Source organism: Sturnira hondurensis, unplaced genomic scaffold (assembly GCF_014824575.4).
Source record: "Sturnira hondurensis isolate 20B ecotype Veracruz unplaced genomic scaffold, ASM1482457v3 Scaffold0016663, whole genome shotgun sequence".
Lineage (NCBI taxonomy): Eukaryota > Metazoa > Chordata > Mammalia > Chiroptera > Phyllostomidae > Sturnira > Sturnira hondurensis.
This window is the reverse complement of record NW_028089294.1, coordinates 16,735,170-16,752,226: the sequence shown is the minus strand read 5'-3', so window position 1 is coordinate 16,752,226 and position 17,057 is coordinate 16,735,170. Positions and strand designations below refer to the sequence as shown.

The 17,057-nt window shown below is 49.3% G+C and overlaps 2 long non-coding RNA genes across 4 annotated transcripts; both read right to left on the bottom strand.

The window, feature by feature from the left end:
- Positions 1 to 391: 391 nt before the first annotated feature.
- LOC119001387 (uncharacterized) lies at positions 392 to 4,993 on the bottom strand. 2 transcript variants are annotated; one of them, XR_005069558.1, is made up of 3 exons: positions 4,010 to 4,993; positions 3,695 to 3,839; positions 392 to 630 (listed from the first exon to the last, which is right to left on the bottom strand). It is a non-coding gene; the product is annotated as an uncharacterized LOC119001387 (long non-coding RNA). The 2 variants fall into 2 exon arrangements; XR_005069559.1 differs by lacking the exon at positions 3,695 to 3,839.
- Positions 4,994 to 5,513: 520 nt separating this feature from the next.
- LOC119001386 (uncharacterized) lies at positions 5,514 to 14,558 on the bottom strand. Of its 2 annotated transcripts, none has more exons than XR_005069557.1 (3): positions 14,482 to 14,558; positions 12,938 to 13,964; positions 5,514 to 7,397 (listed from the first exon to the last, which is right to left on the bottom strand). It is a non-coding gene; the product is annotated as an uncharacterized LOC119001386 (long non-coding RNA). The 2 variants fall into 2 exon arrangements; XR_005069556.1 differs by having other exon boundaries at positions 14,515 to 14,543.
- Between the last annotated feature and the right edge of the window lie 2,499 nt (positions 14,559 to 17,057).

Here is a 17,057-nt window from a genome sequence, read left to right as displayed (position 1 = left end):
GATCTCCAGGGGGCGGGGGGAGGGGAGAAGAGGGTACAGGGGGAGGAATTGGTGATGGAAGGAGACTTGCCTCGGGGTGGTGAACAGATAGTAAAATACACAGATGAGGCACTATGCAACTGTACTGCTGAAACCCAAATACTTGTATTGACCAGGGGCACCCCGGTGAGATAAATTACAAATAAATAAAAGGTGGGGCCTTTGAGGGGGGAGCCCTCGTGAATAGGATGAACACCCTGTTCAAAGACACCCCTACTAGACTTCTTGGGGAGATCACTCTGTAAGTTTAAAATGTCTAACCACTATACGGTGCACCTGAAACTAATACTAGATGTCAACTGTAATTGAAAAAAATTAGATTATTAAAAATACATAACAATATAACTCAGAGTGATCTTTAAAAAATATAAATCAGATCGTGTCAGTGTCATGTCTAAAGGCCTTGCCGGCTCGAGCAGCCGTCAACGGTGCAGACAGACTCACTGCCAGGACAGACTCACTGCTGGAAGAGAAGTGGCCCGCCTCCTCCTCCGGGTGCCTCCATCACTGTCCGGGTGGCATCTGGCGCTGGTGCAGGCAGAGCTGTGTTGCCCTGAGAGTGTGCTAAGCATTCACTCGGGCTGCTTCATTCTAGACTGGAAGCAAACACCAAAAAAAAAAATTAAAAAACCCTAATGGTTCTGAGAGCATTTTCACCCCATGCAAGGGATCCTTATCCGCCCACCCACCCTCCCAAGCACCCCAGCCTGCCTGGCTCACCCAGCCTGGGGGGAAGGCTGGGAGGAGGCTGTCCGGGCAGCCAGTTAACATGTATCTGCTCGGACATCTGAACACAACCGCAGTTCTCTCAGGAAGCAAATGGAGGGAGGCATCTGCTAGGGTCAGCCACACGCGGGGGGACTAACCTCTTAATGACACAGTGACAGGATCACAGCAGCATGACTCCAGCATGCTCTCAGCCCTACCGCCACATCCCAGGGACCCAGGAAGGTCCAGGAATCACCTGCAGCCTGAAGCAGCTACCCGGCCTCTGAGAACCCAGGGACCCTCTGCAGAGCCACTCCACACAGCTGATCTCACGTGACTACGGGCCCTGGACTCCTGAAGTCCTGGGAAGTGGCCTATTTTGACTTTTTAATTCCACTCTTGCAAAGAAAGCCAGGCCTGGGCCTCACATCCATCCCTGCTGCAGCTGACGTGAGAACCAGTGTGGAGGTTCCTCCTGAACACAACAAAATCCCAGAACTGCCACGTGCTCCAGCAATCCTGCTTCTGGGGTTTGATCAAAGAACTGAAGGCACATCTGGAAGAGAAACATGCACGCCCTGTTCACAGCGGCGTGCTCACAGCAGCGAAAACGTGGAAGCAACTCAAGGGTTCCACTGACAGGTGAATGAGTAAATCCAACATGGTCCATCAGTAAAATGGAACATTATTCCTCCTTAAAGGAAGGACATCGCAAGGGATCCAATATGGCACAGGAGCAAGTGGATATCACGCTTGTCTCCTTCCAGGACCAAACTGGAATTTCGATGAAAATATATAGCAAGTGACCAGAACAACCAACTGAAGACCAGCTGAAGAGAAGTCTTGTAACCAAGGATTTAAAGAGGCCGCCACAGTGAGACTGGTAGGAAGTGTGGAGACACGAAAAGGGGACACTCCCCACACCTCCCAAATCCCAGCCGTCCTGCCCTGCTGAGCTTGGCCTCCCAGCAGAATCTTGGACTGACTTAGGGTCTTCATAATCCACCCAAGGGACGTTCCTGGAGCACCCAGCTCAAGTGATCAAGGAGACTGTACCACCGGATCCCACGGGACACCCACAACATGAGGCCTCCCTGCCCACACGGGGAGTTGTAGCAGCTCTACCTAATACCCAGACACGAACACAAAGAGGCGGCCAAAACAGGGAGACAGAGAAGCAGGCCCCAAATGAAAACCAGAAGAAATCTCCAGAAAAAGAGAAAATGCAGTGGACACAAGCACTCAACCAGAGAGAAAGTCCAGAGTAACGGACTCTGGATAGTCCAGGATAGTCCCCAAACTGAGGGGGAGAATGGACGGAATTAGTGAGGACCTAAACAAAAAGACAGTAAGCATGAAAAAGGACATACATAGAAGCAGTGAAAAAAATACGTCAGAAGTGAAGAAAATCCTTACCTGAAGATATGTACTTTGCATGAACCCAAAGGTCACTGGTTCAATTCCCAGTCAAGGCACATGCCTGGGCTGTGGGCCAAGTCCACAGGTGGGGACATGCAAGAGGCAACTGATGGATGTATCTCTTGCACATCACTGTTTCTCTTCTTCTCTTCCTCTCTCCCTTCCCCTTGCTCTAAAAATAAGTACATAAGATATTTTTTTCAATTCCCTAATCTGGAGAAGCAAAAAGATACACAAGGCCAAAAGCACAGAGAGTCCCAAACAAGTGAACCCAAAGAGGCTCCCACCAAGACACATCATATTCAAGGTAACAAAGATTAAAGACAACGAGAATCTTAAGAGCAGCAAGAGAAAGAGCACTACCTACAGGGGAGCTTCCGTAAATCTGACGGCTGATTTCTCAGCAGACATTTCAGGCAAGAAGGGTTGGCCCCTAATAGTCAAAGTGATGAAAAGCAAGGACCTACCACCAAGACTACTCTACCCAGCAAGGCTGTCATTTGAAACTGAAGGAGACTTGCCTTGGATGGGTAGCTCAGTTGGTTAGAGTGTCGTGCCAATAGACTGAGGTTGCAGGTTTGATCCCTGTTCAGGGAACATAGCAGAAGCAACTAACGAATGCATCGATGAGTGGAACATCAAATTGATGTTTCTCTCTCTCTTCCTTCTCTCTATCTAAATCAATGAAAAGAAAAAGAAAAAAAGAGAAGTCAAATAAAATCAGAAATGAAAGGAGAAGTAACAACCAACTCCACAGAACTATAAAGCCGTGTAAAGAAACAGTACAAACAACTACAGGCCAACACAGTGGACAATCTGGACGAAATGGGTGAAGCCCTGGAAACACACCACCTTTCCAATTCAATCGGGAAGAAGTGGCAATTCTGAATAGACCAATTCAATAGACCAGTGAATAAAATTGAAGCAGTAACAAGAAGCAAAAGTCCTGAACCAGAGACTCCACAGGTGAATTTTACCAAACATTCAAAGGAGTCTTTGAACTAACACCTGTCTTTCTCAAACTATCCCAAGAAACTCCAGAGGAGGGAAGACTCCCAAGCTGCTTGTACAAGGCTAGCATTGTGCTAACTCCAAAACCAGATAAAGACACGACAAAGAAAATTATAGGCAATATCCCTGATGAGCACAGACACTAAAATCCTCAGCAAAATTTTAGCAAACCAGATCCAGCAATGTTTAAGATGATACGCCTCCATCAAGTGGACTTAATAAAGCCACTTGCAGTCCAAGGATGCAAGGTTGGTGCAATGTCTGAAAATCAATACATGTGATACACCATTTAAACAAAATGAAGGATGAAAATCACATGATCATATCGACAGATGAAGAAAGAGCATTTGATAAAACTCAGCACTCATGGTAAAGAACTCTCAGCAATGGGTAATAAAGGGAACACAGCTCAACACAAGGGCCACTTATGACAACCTCACGACCAACATCATACTTGACAGGCAATAACTAAAAGTGTTTCCCTTAAGACTGGGAGCAAGATGAATCCTGCGCTCACCACCCTCATCCAACACAGTGCTGGGGTCCTTGTGACAGCAACCGGACAAGAGGAGGGCGTCCACATCGGAAAGGAGGAAGTGACACCATCCGTATTTGCAGGTTCTGCACAGAGACCCTCAAGGTTTCACCAAATGCTCCTAGAACTGACATATGAATCCAGTGAAGTAGCAGGACACAAAATAAACACCCAGAAACCAGCTGCATTTTTAGTGCACCAACAATGAACCACCAGAAAGGGTGGTTCTCTTAGGAGAACGATCCCATTTACAGCTGCATAAAAACAAACAAACAAAAAAAAAGGAATAAACTTGACTGAGTATGTAAGAGACCTTCTCGGCACCTCGGCTGGGTCGTGACGGATGTCAAGACGCAGAGCCTGTGAGTGACGCTACTCACAAGGATGTGCGATGATCAGGCAGCACCGTCGGTGAAATGAGTGCTTTTTAATTATCTGCAGATCGCAGCTGCAGAAACGATACTTACACTGTCAAAGGTAAGGGACGATTAATAATTTTCCTCTGTGTGCTTGGCAGACGGGTGCTCAAAATGAGCTAATAATGATACCTCATCTTCCTATGTGCTCTCCTTCCACAGATGGCTTTAATTTATCTTTCAACGTGGCGGAGAGAAGGGACAAGCAATGCTGGTGGATGGAATCAACACACCCCATTCAGCCGGGGGTTAAACGAAGATGAGGGGCAGAAAGTGACTCATCAAAAGTCCAACATTTACTCAGTGGTCAAGCCAGGGAGAGTCTAATGGCCCATCAGAGACTCTGCCCATGAAAGTAATAACGGTAAGTTGTCCTAATGAACTTTTCAGCGTCTGAACTCAGTGAAATCTACTTGGTTCATGTGTCCCAGGATGTGGGCCAGGGAGCCACCATGGCTCATCCTCTCCACACAGGGACTCAGGGACCCAGGACTTCTCTGCTGTGTGGTTCCACCAAGTGCCCCGGAGGCTTGCTGTCCCTCCAAATTCAGCTGGCAAGGAGCACAGACCAGCGGTGTGCAGGACAGATGGACAGGTGGTGTCGGGAAGGCCCAGGAGGAGCCACAACGGCTGGTCCCGCCTCTGGCCAGACCTGAACTGCATGGTGAGAGGGGCTTGGACACAGAGCAGCGTGAACACTGTGCGTCCGGGCACCGGGACGGCATGCCCACCTTCCGGTCCTGGTGCGTGTGCAGTGCGTGTGCAGCCAACTCCGGACACCCTCTTCAGGAAGAGCAACCAGAGAGGAGGAGAAAAACGTGCGTCATACCAACCAACAGCACTTCAAAGGACTGTGAGTAAAGACAACACCGTGCACTTATTTCTAAAGTCTACCTCCTGTCCACTCACTTTCTCCCTCCTCTGCGTTCCTTTAAAGAAAGAGAACACATCATTCTGCATTCACCAACGTGGAGCAGTCTACAGCCAGCCGTCCCCTCACTGATGACAACCAAGAGCTCGGGACAGAACAGAGAAGCCAGTGTCCACGGATTCTGGAGCAAGCAGCAGCAGGCAGACTGGGGACGGAAGTCAGGACTGGAAGAGTGACCAACATGGCAGTGACCTGGCGGGTCCCTGCCTGGATCTCAGCTCCGTCCTGAAGGCGGTGAGTCTCAGCACTGCCCCATGGGCAGGATGGGAAGGACGCAGAAAGGACTGAACAGGAACCTGTCAGAGCCAGAGTGGGGGGCTGTTGGGGACCCTTCCCCCTCCTCCTCTCCTGGCCCTGCTGCTGCCCTGAAGGTACAGCCATGGCTGGGGCAGAAGCTCCTGAAATGCTGAGGAAAAACCCTGTCTCTGGCAAGGACCCTGGACAATGGGCCCTGTGCTGCACAATTTGGGGGAATTCTGCTTATTTTTTCTCTCTTTTTTCCTCTCTCCAGTTAGCCTTGAAAACTACCCAGTTATGTGAAGCGTCCATGCAGTGCATGGGGAGAGAGGAATCTAAGATTCTGAGAGAAACCAGAGCTTCCTGCTAAAGGACAGAGAAGGTGGCAGAGTCCAGGTGAGCTGGCGCTGCAGAGAGCGCACCCTGGAGGCCATCCTAAGCTCTGCGCCACGCTGGTACGGAGGTCACCCTGGCAGACACTGAGACAGAACGCACAGACTTAATCAGTGGTGTCACCCTCTGCCATGCAGTGGTGGGGAGACAGACTACAGACCCCGTTTGGAAAGGAGAAAGGGCAGCACATCCATAGGCAGCTTCATCCGAAGTTCGGACGGAGAATCTGATTGAATTTGAACAGGCACAGAGGGGGAGCAGAAGAAGGCCAGAGTCCCGGAGCCCGGCCTGCAGACCTGCCCTGCCCTGGATTTTAGATTGGAGAACAAGCTCATTTTTGCAAATAAATTGATTTTTCTTTTGCGTTTTCAGTTTTTCCTGTTGCCTATGTTATGGACTAGATTTCTTGTCTGAAAGGTAAACATAAGCAAGGGAAGAGCTGCTCTCAGGAGCCCCCTTCTGGTAGGAAAGTGCTGATTCAGTGTGAGAACCGGCAGGTGCACAGGCCCAACCTGACCTCAGCGCCAGGGAGACCAGGAGCGGTTTTGGGCCCCTATGTGGGTGTGCCTGGTGGGGTCGGCCTGTGCCTGCTGATGGCCCAGCAGTCCTCCCAGTGGTGATGGAAAATGTGGAGATACCGTGCAAAATCTGCCCCGCTGCAATACAATCAAGGCGTGGCACCTGGTTTTAAGTCACATGGGCTACACTTTGTTGCCTTTGGGGGGAGGCAGTGGACATGGGTGACAGGCCTCCACCAGGAACTGCCCCCCAAACACCATGCCTTCTATGACACATGGGGCAGTTCACCGCCAAATCACACTCAGGACTAGGGTGTCAGAACTAACACCTGCACGGCCGGACGGTCCCTTTACTGCCCATACTCTGAGTCACCCTGCTGTATGTTGTCACTAGTTCTACAGACCACCTTACATGCCCGGAGGTGGGCGGGACTGAGAGACAGGGAAAGAGAAGGGGGGAGGTTTCCCCTCCACAGGAGCTCTGAACAGCCGAGCATTTGCTGGGGGTGAGAGTCCACGGTCTCTGAGGCATTTAGAGTGCGGCCCATGTGAACACCAGGGCACGGAAACCTCTGACTCCTCCGAGGTTTGCTGGCCTCCGCTCCCCCTCCGAGAGACCCCTGCTGGATGCACTGGGCCACTTTGTGAGTAAAACCATTACACGCCTACGGGGGTAGGACGTGCCAGACAAAATGAGCTCAAATTCAGGGAAAAATAATAACCATCCTCACAGGTGAGTTTTGGAAGTCAGCCCACCTCTGACTACACACAGGTCTCACTTGAGAACATTTGAACACTGTCTCTTCATAGGAATTCCTTTGACTTTACCACCCTTACCCCTGCCTGCTGTCAACCAACCAGAGAAATACGACCCGTCTTCACCGTGGGGCACTTCCCTGGGGTACTAGAGTGGGAGCCGAACGTGAGGAACTGCAGGGACAGGCAGGAGGCAGCCCCCTGGTACCAGATGGCCACGGGTGTGAGGGACTAAATGCTTCTCATTCACAGACCCTCCACCCTGCCCAATGCCACCCTGATGTCCTCAACCACAGTCGCTGAATTTATCGTCACGGGAGTTTAAGTGGACTGCAGCGTACCGCGCACCGTGACTTCAGCCGAATTTCACTTCACTCATCCCCACTCTGGTCTTCAGATTCAGCTGGTTCCGAGGCAGCAAATCAGAATTCTTTCTATTACAACAAGAAAAAAAATTAGTCTACCCACAGAGCAAAAGAGAATAAATGAGAATTCTGTTTTACCTCCAGAAGGGACAGACAAGGGGGAAAGGACTGATTTACATACACGAACGCTTTATGTTATGCCGGGTGCTGGTTCTGTGATTATAATTTTAAAGTTAGGAAATGTTTCGGCCCCTGGGGTGGCCAGGGACGGGTTCGGCCGATGGAAATCTCCAGAACGTTCACTCGGCTGTCCTGCATGAGTTCCTGATTTCAATAAATTACAGAGCAGATGAACATACCTGAAGTCGATGTTTTATTGAACCTATTTATTTGCCTTTTCCGAAACTTGGGCATAATCACCAACAGCAATGGGGAACATTTTGATAATTTTTCGATTTCCAGGGAGGTTGGCACGCTCACCCCAGCGTGCTCAGAAGTCAAGTGCACACAGGGTAACAGCCTTTCAAATAGCTACCATTTCCTGGGGTTCTGCATGCGGCCCAGCACTGTTCTCTTCCCACAAATTACAACAGTAAGCCTGAGAGCACCATTACATACGTAGGTACTATTATCGCTACTGTACACATGAAGCACCAGGCACACAGGGTGAGTCACTTGCCAAAAGGCAGACAGAAACTCTGAGCCCAGCTGTGACTCGGGCCCGAGGTCTCTCTGAATGGCAGTGTTGAACTGAACTCACACCATGGCCCTGCTAGGGAGGCGGAGCAAATTCTATCCCCACCCCCACCCCTCTGATGCCAAGGAAGAAACTTGCCCAGAGAAGTAGCACAACGAGGACAAATCCACTTCTCTCTCTCCCGGATGCCCGGCCCTCTGGTGGCACGGGCTCTGGGTCGCTTCCATCCCACAGGGGGCCACATTGAGGACCGTGCTGTTCTGAACTGGCATCTGTCTCCTGCAAAAGGAGGGAGGTTTAAAGATAAAGATTTTGGCCCTGCCTGGTGTGGCTCAGCGGACTGAGTGCTGGCCTGAGAAGCAAGGGGACGCTGGTACGGTTCCATTCCCAGTCACGGCACACTCCTGGGTTACAAGCCAAGTCCCTGGTGTGCAGCACGCAAGAGACAACCACACATTGGTGTTTCTCTCCCTCTCTTTCTCCCTCCCTTCCCCTCTAAAAATAAATAAGTAAATAAATCTAGATTTTGCATGATGGCAAATGGGTGTCAAACAGAACACGTCTCTGAAGGCTGGCCTGTTGGCTACTCTGGCCACTGGGTGGGGACAGTCTGAAGAGCTGGAGAGGAGGGTGGCTGGCCCAGCAGCGCCACCACAGCTTGTGTCCTGTGCCTCCAGGACACTAGGCATGCGTCACCACCTTCGGCGGGGAGCTAAGCGGCCAGGCTCCGGTCCAGATCCCCACAAGTGACTGCCTCGGGGCACCTGTGATGGACCCCACCTGCGCTACAGCATCCCTTCCAGAACCACAGCGTGCTCTTGGACCCCTTGAACTTCTAAATCCTCTCCCTTCCCTTAACAAGAGTACAGTCAAAGTTTAAATACAGCAGCCACCAACCGTCTTTCTTCCCTTTGGTCACACCCAACCTGTCGAACATTTCACAAGGAGCGCACAGTTGACAGTTTCAAAGCAGGAGGCAGGAAGGCCAGAGGGATTTGTCCCTGCAGTAGGAGGACGATGCCGCCTGACTGCCATGAAGACTGACAGCTCGGAGCTGCGGGGCCCAGTGGCTCTGTCCCCTCTGACTCTCCACAGTTGCCGCTGAGATGGGGTCTGCGCTGGGCTCCTGGAGCACCCGTGTCCCCCAGGCTCCTGCACAGCAGTTGAGCTTGTCTTATTCACCGAGGGCCTGGGCTGCAAGGTCAGCCCTGGATCCTTCCAGAGGCTGCGGGAGTCGCATGTGCTGTAGGGGCGGGAGAAGTGGGAAGGAGGGGCAGAGACCCCAGGCTCCCCTCTCCAGCCGCCTTCCAGAGGCCCCAGGAGGCTCTGGGGTCCCCAGACTCAGGTTCCGACCCCTGCATGTGAACGCCCTCGCTGACATCCTCCTCCGCTGTTTTAAACAAACACATTAAATCACTAAACTGGGGACTTCCGCCAAGATGGAGGTGTAGGCACAACACTGTGCCTTCTCCCACAATCACGTTTGAATACAACAAAGGTTTGGAGAACGCAGCCAAAGAACAGAAAATTGAACTATATGGAAGTCCGACAACAATGAACCGTTCAACCAGACCGGTAAGAGGGGCGGAGCGAGCAGCGGAGTGGGGACAGGCAAGAAAGATCCCCCAACCCCAGGCACCCAGGCAGCCCCATGTTGGGCAGACCCAGTGAAGGAGCAGGGTGGCGGGCTGGCTGCGGTCACACATTTGCGCACAGATAAACCAGCAGAGGAGTGAGCAGTGGGACGGACCGCGCAGGCCCCAGCAGTGAACACAGTGGCGGGGGCTGACTGCAGTCGCACATTCGAGTGCAGTGGGACAGACTGCACAGCCCGAGGTGGCAGCAGGAGGCAGCAGAGGGGGCCTGCCATTGCTTTCCTTTGACCCCGCCCCCACATACAGCGTCACAACCCAGCGACTGAGTGGCCCGCTCTGGTGAACACCTAGGTCTCCGATCCTGCTACGTAACAGGCACAAACAGCCCAAAAGATGGCGCAAGAAGAACTCAAAGTCCCAGAGCCGATAACTCTAAGCGAAAAAGAAATAGCAAACCTCTCAGACACACAGTTCAAAGCACTGGTGATCAGGATGCTCACAGAACTGGTTGATTATAGTCACAAATTAGAGGAACATATGAAGGCTAAACTAATTGAAATGAAGGGAGATGCACAGGAAACCAATAGTGATGGAAAGGAAACTGGGACTCAAATCAATGGAATGGACCAGAAGGAAGAACGAAACATCCAACCAGAAAGGAATGAAGAAATGAGAATTCAAAAAAATGAGGAGAGGCTTAGGAACCTCCAGGACATCTTTAAACGTTCCAACATCCGGATTATAGGGGTACCAGAAGGGGAAAAGAAACAGCCACGAGTGGAAAACTTATTTGAACAAATAATAAAGGAGAACTTCCCCAGTCTGGCAAAAGAAATAGACTTCCAGGAAATCCAGGAAGCTCAGAGAGTGCCAAAGAACTTGGACCCAAGAAGGAACACACCAAGGCACATCATAATTACATTAGCCAAGACTAAAATGAAGGAGAGAATCCTAGAAGCAGCAAGAGATAAGGGGACAGTCACCTACAAAGGAGTACCCATCAGACTGTCAGCGGATTTCTCAAAAGAGACCTTACAGGCAAGAAGGGGCTGGAAAGAAGTATTCCAAGTCATGAAATCCAAAGACCTACATCCAAGATTGCTCTATCCAGCAAAGCTTTCATTTAGAATGGAAGGGCAGATAAAGTGCTTCTCAGATAAGATCAAATTCAAGGAGTTCATCATCACCAAGCCCTTATTATATGAAATGTTAAAGGGACTTATCTAAGAAAAAGAAGATAAAAAATATGAACAGTGAAAGGACAGCAAACTCACAGTTATTAACAACCACACCTAAAACAAAAGCAAACCAAGAGGACAGCTAGATCAGGAGTGGAACCATAGAAATGAAGAACACATGGAAGGTTAGCAACAGGGAAGTGGGAGGAGGAGAAGGGGGGAGAAGGTACAGAAAATAGCATAGACAGTAGGTAGAAAATAGATAGGGGGGAGGCGAGAATAGTAGGGGAAATATAGAATCTAAAGAACTTGAGACACGTGGTCATAAACTAAAGGGGAGGAATGGTGGGGGAGGGGGTATGCAGGGTGGAGGGGAATGAAGGGGGGGGAATAGAACAACTAATGGTATAATCAATAAAATATATAAAAAATAAAAAATAAAAAATAAATCACTAAACTGGGAGTCCTTCCCGAGAGGACAAGGTTTAATTGGCTTTATATCCCTAGTACTTCGCATACACCTCAAGCCCAATATACTGAAGGAATAGCTTCAAATACTACTTGGCCATGACCCCATGGGACAGGACACACACGGTCTATAAAATTCACCCTATAACATTTTAGTAGAGTCCATTAAACATTTCTTAGTTAACTCTCCCATCACCCATCTAAAGCCTCAGCCAAAGACAAACATTGCTCAATACACATTGCATACAGCAGGCCCGTGATTTACTTCGAGTGCCTGCTGTATGCCAAAATCTGTCGCCGTGGGCACTAACTACATCGTTCCCTGATGGGAATCGAAACATTACAGGTCAGAGGTGTTTCTTTTTTTAATGTCCAAAATTAAGGGAACACTATGAACATCAAGGGCTTTCACGTAAAATATTAGGCAAAATTAAGTATCGCTGCAGTTTTATAACCATAACATTATGAATTTTAGGATTGAAGCTCTCTCTTTGTAAAAATGCCTCATTTCAGGATGGACCAAAGCCTGCATTTAAGTATTTCAGCTTCACAAACGATTTGAGTGAGTTAAATAATAGTTATTATATTTATTTAACTTCGAAGGCAGAAGATACAGCCACATTTTAATGTTTACAAAGAAGTTGATTTTTACCCAAAGAAAACTGGCTTCACCTGAAGCTTTTCATACCTGGGAAGTTACTTGTTCAATTTGAATAAAAGTGACAGATTGTGCAACACATCTGTATTTCTGAGTCTATGAAACAAAAATTTTATACAAAATACAAAGAACACACTTGATTTTTTTAAGATAATGCTAAATTTACTATTTTAGACATACTCTGTCTAAAAGTCTGTAAAATTACCTTTAATTACTAACCTGTTCCTCACCCTCAATATAGTCTATGAAAATCACAATTGGATTAGAGTCTGAGGTTTAAAAAGAAAAAGTACAACATCTACTGAGGTTTCCTTTTTTTTTCTCAGCTTCTTAGCCAATCCCTAGTAATAATGGTCCAGATTTTTTTCTTAAAAGAACCTACACACATCATTATAATTCAAAAAGCATAGTCTAATGTTAAAATAATAGTGGAACCATTGGTTCACTTTGAATTCAACAGCTTTCCAGTTTTCTTATTAAAAATAATTTTTTAAATGTATCTGTGCCCTGGCTGGTGTGGCTCAGTGGATTGAGAACGGGCCTGTGAACCAAACAACTGTGGTTCAATTCTCAATCAGGGCACAGGCCTGGGTTGCAGGCCAGTTCCCAGCAGGGGACACACAAGAGGAAACCACACATTGACATTTCTGTCTCTCTCTCTCCTTCCCTTCCTTCCCCTCTAAAGACAAATACATAAGATCTTTTTTTAAAATGTTTTTTAAAAAGTGTTTGTGTGACTATATGCTTCAATCTATAAATCCACTACTGCAGCCCACTGTTTAGATACATACAGAGATTCAAAGAAGGAAATGACCCTGGCTAATTCCCTTCTCAATATTTTTAGTCTACGGCCATACCACCCTGAGCGCACCTGATCTCGTCTGATCTCGGAAGCTAAGCAGGGTCGGGCCTGGTTAGTACTTGGATGGGAGACCTTCTCAGTATTTTTTAAACAATGTTTCTGCATTAGGAGAGTGCACCCACTACAAATTATACCAATACTTACTATTTACCAAGCCCCTCCTATGGACAGGCATGGGTACTGGTCATTTCGCATATATCCTTTTATTTACTCCTCAGAGAAACTGCAAGAAAGATATTATCTCTACTTCACAGATGAGAAAACAAAGACAGAAAGAAGATACAAGCCTGAAAGGTGGCAGAGCCTGAGGGCAAACCCAGAGTTGTTCCACTTGGAAGTTCATTCGCAGTATATTAAGCTACACTGTTTTGAGTTCCTCGAAGATGTACTAAAGTTTTGTTTAGGTTTCCCAAGTAGAACTATTTCTCTGCGACCAATACAACTGCTTGTGATAATAGCCTATCTACACCATAAATTCGTGCAGTCTTGCCAAAAGGATAGGACTGACAGGGAGACAACAATTCTTGTATCAAGGGACTATCAGAAAATGTAGAGTTAATTCAGCACATAGGCACTCGGGCGGATCTTTTCCATATTATACCAAAGTTCTAAGTTTCTCCATATTAATTTTAGTTGTACTAGGTACACATTCCATCCTGCTACTTGTTGAAACATAGTCACCTGGCGCCAAAAAAAAAAAAGAAAAGAAAAATCATATTACAAAAAAAGCCAAACAAACAGGTAAATATATGTACACTCCTAGGCAACATTCATCTCTTTCCCTCCAAGCCCTACTCCTTCCTGTTGCTCCAAAGGCACAGGAGTCACATGACGCCTATTCGCCCAATAAGGGAGCTGCGTTCGGAAACCAGTCTGGCGACCACACGCGCTGGGCAGCCGGCCCGAGGGAGGAAGGGGTCCCGGTGGGCTCCAAGGCCCAAGACGTGCTGCCCTCTCTCTTCGGAGAAGGCCAAACTCACCCTGAGAAGGACAAGGCCCTGCCCGCTGAGACTGAGCCAGGGCAACTCCGGGGCGCTAAACGGCGATGGGACCCTTCCCCTCTTACTTCTTCCCTAACCGACCAAACCACCGTAACTGAACAGTCATCCTTGGAAGCGGTCACCGCGCGTGGGTTCCCGGGGCCTGAGATTTCCCTCGCAGACGTCCACTCCCGGGGCCTGGAATAAGTTCCGTCCTTGTCCAGTGCCCACCCACCCCCCGCCCACTCGCCACACACCCGCGTTTGTCAAGGCGGTTAATTCTCTGTGGACTACAGATCCCTCTTGTCCCCCACCGCCCACTTGAGACCTGGAAAAGCAGAGCCCCCCACTTAATAAATGGGGGGGGCGCTGCTGCCGATCAGCTGGGACTCTGTCCCCAGCGCCCAGTGGTCAGCGCAGCAGCCACCAACTACCCGGCCTCGGTCCCCGGAACGAGTGAAACCTGCCCCCGTGACAGGGGACAAGCAGCGCAGAAAGTCCGAGAAGGATCCCCTCCATCCTCCCGCTTGTTCACGGGACCAACGACGGTTCGCCCAGTGCCGCCCTTCGGGAGAGCTCGGGACTGGAGTTGACCCTCCCGGTGCCACCGAGCAAGCCCCGAGGAAATGCCAATCCCCCAAGCACTTTGAATACACGACAAGCCCAAGTTCGCCCTTCTCGAGCCCCCCCACTCCCACCCCACCCCCATCCCAACCTACGCGGGGCTTTTCAGCCAAAAGGAACGAACCCTTCAGCTGCCGACCCCAGCTACCGACACGCGGGACACCCCAAGCCCAGGCCCCGGGGAGCGCACAGGCCCGCGCGGCCCGCTCCGCGCCCCCAACCCCAGCCCTGGGGAGGGGAGGCGCCTCACCTGGTCGTCGCCGGGCTTGGCGGCTGCGCCAGGCTGGCGCCCGAGGCACTCACCTTGATGACCCGGGACACCGAGTAAGGCGGTCTGACCCAGCCCTGCAGCCCCACCTCCTCCTTCCAGAAGAGCCCGCGGCACCAGTCCAGCGCCGGAGGACACCAGCATGAAGGCTGCCCGGCGGCGGTTTCCGCGGGAGCTGGCCGCACGCCGATGCCCCGCGGCTCCTCGGGCACCGCGCCAGCAGAAGCTGCAGCCAGGAGCCCGAGGGGTTCCCAGGACAAGGCCTCTTATCATGTAGTCCAGCCACCCGGCTCTTCTCCCAGGGAAAGAGCGGGAGGCCCGGAGGGCCAGGCGCACCTGCCGCCTACAAAACCACCTGCTGAGGCTTCGGCAAAGAACCATGTGCTAGTGGGGCTCCCGGGCTCCTTTCTACCAGGCCCTCCTGCGCTCCTTAGTGTTGGTTAAGCCGTTCTTCCCACCGTGTTTATTGACTGTCTACTCCAGGCAGAAAGACGTCAAGACTGGGCAAGGGGGGTGGGGGAGCGTTTGTTATAAAAATCCCTGTTTATCAGTGAATTGAGCGCGAGCCTGTGAACCAGAGAACCGCGGTTTGATTCCCAGTCAGGGCACATGCCTGGGTTGCAGGCCGGTTCCCTGCAGGCCAGCTCCCAGCAGGGGATGCACAAAAGGCAACCATACATTGATGTTTCTCTCCCTCTCTCCTTCCCCTCTAAAGATAAATAAATAGAGCCCTGGCTGGTATAGCTCAGTGGATTGAGCGCGGGCCTGCGAACTAGAGTATCGCGATCGCGGTTCGATTCCCAGTCAGGGCACATGCCTGGGTTGCAGGCCAGTTCCCAGCAGGGGACACACGAGAGGCAACCATGCATTGATATTTCTCTCCCTCTCTCCTTCCCTTCCCCTCTGAAGATAAATAAATAAAATCTTTAAAAAAAAAGATAAATAAATAAAAATCTTTTATAAATAAATAAATAAAAATAAAAATCCCTGTTCTGCATTTATGGTAATGGCAAAAGATGGAAGCCACAAATGTTTATGCTTAAATCATAATCATAAACAATCATGTTTGATTGATTAAATGAAACAATGGTGGTTGATTAAATCAACTATACAGTATGTCCCTAAAAAGCAATATAATGCACTGTAACAAAGATGAAGTTCTCTATAAAACGATATAGAATAATGTCCAGGAAACAGTTTCAAGGAAAAAATGCAAGGTGCAGCCTATGTATATAATGATATTTTTGGTGTAAGTACGAAAATAAGAGTGTGTGCGTGCATATATGCACATATGTATTATATTTGCATAAAAATACTGGAAGACTAGTCAAAATAGTTTCTTATGGAGGTAGGGAAGACTGGACAGCCAGAGGCAGGAATGAAAATGAGACTTCTCTAGATACATTTTAATATCATTTTGACTTTCAACCATGTAAATGATTGCCTGTTCAAAAGTTTAACCTAATTTAAAAGTCAACAAAAATATCTGCAAGGTTTTCAAATTTTTCAAAAATCCCTGCTCATGAAGGTTACATTCTAGTGAGGAGACGTGTCGTATAATGAACAAATAAAAGACATAGGGCCTTGCCCTGGCTGGTGTGGCTCAGTGGACTAAGCACTAACCTGCGAACCAAAGGGTAGCTGGTTTTCCAGTCAGGCACATGCCTGGGTCGCAGGCCAGGTCCCCAGTAGGTGGCGCACAAGAGGCAACCACACATTGATGTTTCTCTCCCTCTCTTCCTCCCTTTCCCTCTCTTTAAAAATAAATCAAAATAAAATCTTTAAAAAAAAGAAAAATATACTGCTTTTATGGGTTGGCTTGTGCAAGCCCTCCCCCCCAAACAGAGAAATGTTGTAGTCCTAACCCCGGTACCTCCAAAAGAGACCTTGTTCAGAAATTGAGCCACTGCAGATGTAATCAGCGAGGGTGGTCGCACTGGAGTAGGGTGGGCCCTCTATCCAAAATGACTGGTGTCCTTGTAAGAAGAGGAGAAGAGAGATACAGACCCAGGAGGGGAGAGGGCGGAGCCATTCTGGAGGATTTGCCAGCAAACTGCCGGGAACTGGGGGAGAGGCATAGAACAGGCTCTCTCAGAGCCTCAGGAGCAATCAACCTCACCAACACCTTGACCTCGGATGTCTAGCCTCCAGGACTCTGAAACAACACATTGGTAGGGCTTTTGGCCACCCAGTCTGTGGTCCTTGGTTACAGTAGCCCCAGCAAACTAATACAGAGGGAAAGAGCAGAAGCAGTGAAGGGTGAAGAGGCTATTGTGTTGTTGGAGGGAGTGATGTTGGAGGCTGGGACTGATGACTTTATAGGCACTTAGGTGTCAGCTGTCAGAGAGCTTCCAATCCAATGGGAAAGGCAGAGAATTAAAAGTAAACAAATGCATAAG